An 8,960-nucleotide genomic window follows, 5' to 3' on the forward strand; every position below is an offset into this window, starting at 1 on the left:
TTGCAGCTTTATTATTCACTTCAAAATCCTTTCAGTTATTTTTAATATTATAATTAAATTATTTTTATTTTAATAGTTGTTAATTAAATTATTAGTTGTATCACTTGAAATCAATGCATAAGCTTAAAAATTGTATAGCCTCCACAACTCCCTAATAGTCAAAATTATAGTAGTTACATTTCACCTATATCTATGTGTTATTCTGGCACCGACTGATATATGTTGTCATCAGAGCCCTGTTTTATTATGAAGGCTAATAGGTATTTGCTCACAAATACAAGTACAGAAACAACGTGGTAATAACACTAATATTCATTTTTTTCATAATAGAGATGACTGTTAGAAATATTACAGGAATTAAAAAGTACTAAAGTACAAGTAAGTGTTGAAAAAGTTAGTGTTATTGAATTAAGATAAATCTACAAGACTAATAGGATATGTTTGTACTTTATAACGAAACAGGATCCTGATCGGACCATATTGGATGTAATTTTTTAAATGAAAAAAAAAATCTAACAATATCTGGGACATAAAAATACCCTTAAAACCTCTGCCATCCTTTTGTTATTTATTTAACGAAGTTTCGGACTCACCATTTTCGAACCAAAATAAAATTATCAAAATTCTTCCTAATATATCATTTTTATTAATATTACAATCTTTTTATGAATTAAAAACATATTATTATAATTGGAAACATCATATATATTATACATTATATTATCTACCCTCTTAATCCACAATATTATATATGAATTTTTCCATCTAACAGTTTTCTCATCCTTCTTGTTGATAATTGAGAGATAGAAAAAAAATTAATAACAAAAATGAACACGCAAAATATTTATCATTAAACTACATTGTGTTAGTATACTCGTCGTTTTTTTTATAATTTTAATTATATTATCATATAATCGTCATTAGTATAAAATAGTCGTCACCTGCAAAAAATTAATTAAGTTAAGAGCCAAGCTTAACAGCGAATCGAACGATTTAATTCACTCCATGATCAATATTTTATATAAACTAAAAATAAAGGACATACCCCGGCTGGGAAAACGTAGTCCCTTTCAAGAGTGCACTGTGCTTTTCCTTATCCGGAAGCCTTTACGTTGGCATCCTTCTAATAAATATTGCCAAAACAGTACGAGCATTAATCGCTATAAATTATTAAAAGTTTAATTTATTTATATTTTAGACATAGTGATAGCCTATTCCTTTTATATTGCGGTTTTATCCACTTCATTTTTTATGTATTTTGTGATATAAATTGGTTCCACATATTTTATAATTTTTGGATCTCCGGTGTTATTTAAAGTTTTTACATCATAATAAAAGGATTGCAGAAGTGCTGAGAGTATTTTTATTTCTCGGAAATTATTATTTATGGAAAGATTATTTTGAAATTATGTAATTTGTTTTCTGAGAAAATTTCAATACAAATAGAGCCATTTTCTAATCATGTTATCATCATAATGCGTTTCAGCAATATTTTTTATTTTATATATGCATATAATGAAAATTGTATTATCTAATTATGAAAAAACCTAAATTATTTAAAATATTAGTTTCCACTGTAAGTGAAACCAGAATATTTCAAGTTAAAAACGATATAAGTATTAGAGCTAATATTTAAAGTTTTTAAACACAATGTATTCACAAACATATTTTCTCGACATAATTATATTTCGAAAACTCGGCCGATTTGGTTCAATATTGGGGATTAGTGTAAACATGTTCAATCTATGACAATTAATTTTCTGGTAATGTCTATAATTAAAAAAACTAATTGACCCGTCGATTTTATTCTAAAACTACAGGGTTACCCTTTGAATATAAATAATTATCTATCCTATAGAACTTTACAGAAACAAATTATTTTCACGGCAGAAAAACAAGATGTCATTAAAAATAAAATAAATCAAAATAAACACGTGGAAGATAGTCTATAATTAAAATAAAAGGTTTTAAGAAGTTTGAAAAAAAAAAAAGAAAAGTTTTTCATTACTCAAAAGATGAAAATCACATTAACACTTAAGACTTAAGAGATGAAGTATAATGAAGATGGGCTTTTTTGTTGTTTTCTTTGAGTGTTCTTACTTTGAATAATCCTAAGTAGTTTTTACCTTTTTTTTTTTTTTTTTTACCATCCCCATCTTACAATATTTTTCAAATGGTAATTTTTCATGCAGTATGCCTTTGAACGAATATAGATCAATAGGACGTTAAGGAATGATAAATGCAGCCTGACAAATATTGAAACTTATTTTCTACTTAAACTGTGACTTAGGTCTGAACCCTTTTTGTAATCAGAGTTCTAAAGTAATGTATTTTAAATTGCTCGGCAATTGCACAGAACTTATTGGAATGGATTTATTCGATGAGAAGGTTTAGATATGTGAGCCCTCAATCTTGGAGAGACAATTCCGTTTAATGGGGGGAAATCGCTCCGACCTAAATATAGAGGGAATGAATATGTGAAATAAAATATTCACGGTGCTAATAAAATAAGAAGAAAAATGAGACAGGTTTTAGTTAGATCCCGCGGGAGGGACCTGGAAATGGGATAGACCTCCTTTCCCGAAGCAACATTAGCCCTTCTGCTCTTTCTCACTCCGCCTCTATTCATTGTTATCTCCTTGGAATTTATCTGCTTTAGCTTCTCTTAGGGTATTCCAAGTTATCTACTATCATCAATAGTAAAAATAGAATGGTATATATTTTTTTAATTATAGAAAGGAATGGCATTAAGAATAATTATCATAAGGTTAAATACGCGCTATAACAGCTAAGTAGGGTGTAGTCGTGTTTTTACGTGGTAGGATCATAATACTTTTTTTTATCCCTCTCTGTGTACATACATTGGCCAACAACCCTTACTTGAAAAGCTGTCAACTCAGCAATTTGCTGTGGCAAATAAACAATGTGGCGTATTAGGCTCCTTGTCTTGAAATGACTAAGGGATTCTGAAAGAGATCTATCATCCAGTTTCATGTTAGCATTATGCTTTTTTTCTAAAGTATGTTTTAAAATTAATTTTGTCGGTTTTTTATTACCATTACGCACACAGAATGTTGTAAATTAAAAATATTATCAATAAAAAATATTCTTTATTTACTTCTTTTACAATTGTTGTAAAATAAGTAAATAAAGCTATATCGTACTATATTCTAACTATATTTGCTATCAGTATATATTATTAGTTATGTAATTTATTATTTAATTTATACTTAGTTTTTTGTAAATTAGAAAATTCTTATAGTTATTGGTATTATCATATTTCTATATCTTTCTCGTGTTATTTTTCGTCATAATTTTATATCTGTTTCCTATTTGAAATAATAATAAAACCGTTAACGGCCACCTCCCCTCCACTCTTGCACGCTTCCGATTTCTGTCAAAGTCAGTAAAGCTATCTTGAACCGGTAGGTAGTCCTGATTTGTAGTTTACTCTTTTATTATTATCATAATTAATTTGGGTTTTATTTATTATTTCTCGACCTTTATTTAATCTCTACTTGCTTCTTTATATTTCGTCTTTTAATGTGTTAAATTTAGTTTTCCTATATCTACTTTTCTGTTTTTGCGTTTAATTGCGTCTCCTGTACTTTTTTAACCTTATAGTTGACGCAGTTATTTTATTCTTATCATTGTTTATTTTATCTTAATACTATTTTATTTCTTCCTTCCTTTTATTTGTATATAATTTCTTTTCACTTATTTTTATATAATAATGACCCTACTTTAATTTAGTTTTTTGTATCTTATTATGTTACTATTTCAAAATGCTCTTAGTTTGTTTTTTTTATCTTTTTTAGCCCTGATAAAGCCCAAAGTGGGGCGAAACGTCGAAAAATAAATAGTTTTGAACTATTTTTGTTCTTTTTGACCGCAACCCTGGCCATTTTCTTCATATTTGAAATTATATGTTCAATTATCTATCTATCTTTATATAAAAATAAAATCCTTGATATAGCAGTGTTAAGCAACGAAGTTGATAACATAATAGCATATAACTAATTTGGTTAGTAGTTTTAATATTGAAAGAAGTTCAACCAGTTTGAATACGGAATCACTATCAGAAAGTCAAAAAATATTTGTTTTTAAAAATACAGCATCTAAAATGGTTAGAAAAGATCTAAAGGGTGGATGAATCAAGGTCAGTTAACAGATTAATATGTATGATCTAGATGGGACGTTCCAAAATGAGTGTCTTATATTAGTTTTAATCGATATTGAGAATATCCAGGAACTCATCATTTAGACTAAAATATGGGTTAGAATTAAAATTTAAGGACAGGTCATATGGGATAAGGGTTACAAAATAATATTGATGTGGTAACTAGTGAAAATCATAAAAAAATAATATTAAATATTGATAATAATGTAATTAAAAACATTGAAAAGGTATATATTAGTATATATAAGTGTGTTTGGATTAGATATATTTATATAATACAATCGATACACAAATAGATAAAATTTCTCAATACATACAACTATTGAACTGTATTTATGAATTTAAAAAAAAAAAAAATTTTCATTTTTTTGCTTTTTATTGCTTATTTTATCAATATTATTTTATAATTGTTATCTCTTGTAAATCTTTGTTTAATTGTTAGATCTGATAATTGGAGACATGCTTTTGTAGAAATGTCTGATATATTCTCTGATATAAATACATTTGACGAAACACATTTTATATTTTTAAATTTACACTTTGGCTGGGATAGAGAAAATGAACTGTCAGCATTATAACACAAAGATTTATTGGTGGTACCGGGAAGGTCAGAACGGAGAGAATTGCTGTTAATCAACATAACCTAGCAGTTCATTTTCATCCGGCCGGCAATGAGCTAATTTTCATCCGCGCATTTCCAATGTTAACAAACGAAACTGTAAACGGTGTGTAAATGAGATCCCGTCCCGTTGCACCCTGATGGGCCAATTTGCAAGCATCCGACCCGGCTAGATATTTTTCCGCTCGGCTAGGATAAGTTCGTTTACATGTTTATTCCTTAAAACATGGTGGAGTGGACCGATTAACTTTAACGGACTCGATGTAATTACAGTTTCCTTGGACTAACATTAAGGCACTTTGTATTATTCATCAGGCTATGCATACCCTTGGAGGGAGGGGTAAAATAGCAGAAAATTTTAAGCCAAAAAAACGGTCCTTATGTGCCTTTCAGGAGCTTGGGAGAGGAGTAAGAGAAGAATACGAGCCAATCACTGACTGTCTTCTTTTTCAGTTAAAATTGCGATGGCGGACATTCCTATCAATCTTCAAAACGGACCAATATGTAAATTTTCCTTTCATGGCCATGACCTTTTTGGCTTCACTTTTGCTTTGAAGGAGAGTAGCGTTATATCACCTCCAGTGTTTACCGGCATCAATCTTAGCATATAAGAGGTACTTGGAGTTGATACATATCAATAATATTTTGAGAAAATCGGGCACTCACTATTTTAACCCAGTATGTTGACTAACTGTTATTTGAAAACGTAATTTTTATTATAAAAATAAATATAACAAATAATGAAAATATGGTCAATTTAGTTTAATTTAGTATGAATCAAGAAATAAATAATATCTTGGTGAAATTAAAAATTAATAACAGGGTATTAAAACTTAATGTTTTTTCACTTCCTCAATTGAAGGCTTGGAAGCTATTTATTGATCCAGTAAACGAAAAAATAATCAGTTAATGGCATTTTATGGTTTTGGAATATAAGAACAAATTAGGTTCCGTTAGTTTGGATTATCTAACATGTAACGAATCTGCCCTATCGAATGAATTTGGTGATATGTATCTTAGAATCTTCAAATTTATATTATTATTATTTACAAGAAGGTTTTCCTTTGCGTTTAATTCATGTGTGTAAAGAAAAACTTCCATTCATAACTAATTAAAGTCATCAACAGCATTACTCTATTTTTCTGTTTTCAATGTCTAATACTAAATATTGGCAGGGTTTTGATTTGATTAAGCTTTGAATAATTAAATATAAAATTATTTTAGCCAGAATAAAATTGATATCACCTTTAATTTTATTGCGAAAACAGTTTGATAAAGAAACATATTTCTGAAATTTATGCATGAAGAAGAAAGATATGAATTTTAATATAATAATCTTCAAATTCTACTTATAATGCCCTGAAAAAATATCGTTGGAAATATATTAGACACGTGACCTAGAGATTTTTCCAAAGCATCTCAACAATCAAGATTTTTTTAAAAGTTTAATGTTTTAATTTTGATGTATGCCTTGAATAACAAAAATTTAAAGGTTATAAACCAATTAATTCGTTTTTTTTCTGTAAAATAAAAACAAATATTGCCCTTGGATCAAATAAGTTTAAATATATACAATTTTTTTTCAAAATTAAAACGAAATTTTTAGCGTTATTTAGAATCCCTAATACGAATTTTCATAGAAATGAAAAAAAAGATTACTTAGCAAAGATATATTTGTCAGATTTTATTTCGACCAAAAAGAGTTTCATTCAAATCGGGAATCCGACTTGCATATCCTCGCCTTTTAGACATAGTATATACTTTTAGACACCTTTTTATGTAATATCCTCGAATACCTTAATTAATCAATATAAAAGAAAGAATAAGTATTTTATTTATCAAAAATACTTTTTTCACCGGATAAATTTTTTCCTCATACCCTATCGAAGCCAGTGAGAGATGAGACGGACAAAAGGCCGAAAACCGGGGATCTATCGACGGAGGTAGTAAATGAACTGTGATTCCCGCCACTAATAGCAGCCCCCCCTTATACGACCACTACCACTCCCTCTCTACTCCTCCTCTTCTTCCGACTATACTCAGCAAAGAATACCCTGGGCCTTCCTCAACACAGCCCCCCCCCCTTCCACCACCCTCCTCCCCTCCCTTCCGCAATGTATCGAACCACCTGATTTAATGTGCCGAAAGGTAACAAATGGAACAACCCTAATAGGGCATCTTCTTTCCCCTATTCTTCCCCACTTTTTTATTTAACTTCTTGTATCGTTCTTATCTATTACTCATGTTACGTTTTCCATGTTATTTTAAAGGCAAATGGTTATGATCTTATTTTAAAATTAATATATTTTATTAAAGTAAGCCACAATATTTCCTTTTGTTTTCATTCATTAGCCGCGGAATAATTAGGGGTAACATAGGTCCTTCGAAGGAAGTAGAAAACAGTTAACAAAAACAGAGTGTTGTAAATTACGTTTTTCAGGAATAACATGGCCGGGTAATTCCGGATAATGCGATATCACGTATAAGATATAGCTTAAGGTGTTACCTCGTCAGTACAAAAATATGGACAATAATACTTTTTACTTTTAAAAAATTAACGCATATTTTATTTATTTATTGATATTTACAACTCTATAAAAAATACAACAAGTAAATTTGATCATAATGACATAATGATATGATAACTCATGTAGAGTAACTACCCAGTAGTAGAACTTTAAAAACAGTTTACAATATAAGGTCACGAGGCCATCTTCTTTTCAGGCACCTCTGAGGATTGCCAGGAATGGAAGAGGAAGCAAGGTTAGAAACTAGTGGGTTTGGGTGGTTAGGGAGTTTATAATGGAAGGAATAATATCGGGTTCGGGCTAGATCGGTTACATAAGGAACATTTAGGTCTTTATGGATGGTTTTATTAGTAACAAAATAAGGAGCATTGAGGATTTTACGAAGGATTTTGGATTGTAAAGATTGGATACGAGAGGAATTCGAAGGTTTAGTAGAGCCCCAAAGCTCAACTCTGTATGTCCAGATGGGTCTTATTATTGTCATGTAGATCAGTCTTTTGTAATGAGTTGGAAGTTTAGGCCGTTTGTTAACGCATATTAAAAGGGACAACTCCAAATCAATATATCAAAAATTTATATGTTTTTATAGCAGTGTAGTGGTTTCTTATATTGCATTCAACCTTTTTCAAACTTACTAGGTATCCCAAGAAAATACATTGAAAGTAAATGAATTAAATCTTGATATTCCTAACGTTTATTGACAAATTCTTTATTTGATATAGATTAGTAATTTATCCCTTTTACTGTATAAATTGTCATTTTTCTATTTTGGGCACCGTAAGGATCATTATTTCATATTATAGTGCTTTTATTTATTTAGTCTAATTATCGCTGGCGTCTTTTATCTTAGAGATAAGATCATTTATTTTGTTGATTTTATAACTTTATCTCGGTTAATTAGCGGTTTCTATATAAATTTTAAGTATTAAAAGTTCTTTGATTATTACTTTAATTTATTAAGTTTCTTAAATGATAATATTAGGTCGTTGAAGTTCGTTGATGTAACTTCTCTTGTTCATATTAAATGATTTTTCAAAAATTTCTTATTAATTCGGGATGAAATAATTCTTCTAAATGTTTCGTCTTGCGATCTTCACATTTTCTTTTCCACCATAAATTTTGCATTTGATTTTAATCGGTATGCTTGTTTTTTAGTAATTGTTACTATTTATTTTGAATTATTTTTAAAAAAAGGGAAATTAGTGAGATAAACTTAGGAGTTACACTATAAGAGGAAATAATCATTTTTTGACGAAAAAACAGAATGATGTAAAATTCCAGGTTTCTGTGAAAAATTCTATTTCATATTTCCACAAGAAATGTAATTAGGCCTTTCGAAATTTTATTATTCTTATCACTTATGAATTAGGAATTGTATGTAAAAAAATAAATCAGGATGTAATTAGAACATAGTATTTAAAAGCACTTTACATAAAAAATATTTAGCGGTAAACTTTAAAATTTTGAAAGATTAATTATACTATTCGGTGGTACTGCATCACAGATTGCATGCCAGGCTAGTCATCGGCTGCAACCGCTATCCATCTTCTGACCCTAAGTTGGCGCAAGTCTGCCTCAACATCGTCCAGCCATCTCGTTCTGAGACGTCCTCGCTTTAGAGTACCAAATGACC

The sequence above is a fragment of the Halyomorpha halys genome, unplaced genomic scaffold (assembly GCF_000696795.3).
Source record: "Halyomorpha halys isolate HHAL.00 unplaced genomic scaffold, Hhal_1.1 Scaffold45.1, whole genome shotgun sequence".
NCBI classification, from domain to species: domain Eukaryota; kingdom Metazoa; phylum Arthropoda; class Insecta; order Hemiptera; family Pentatomidae; genus Halyomorpha; species Halyomorpha halys.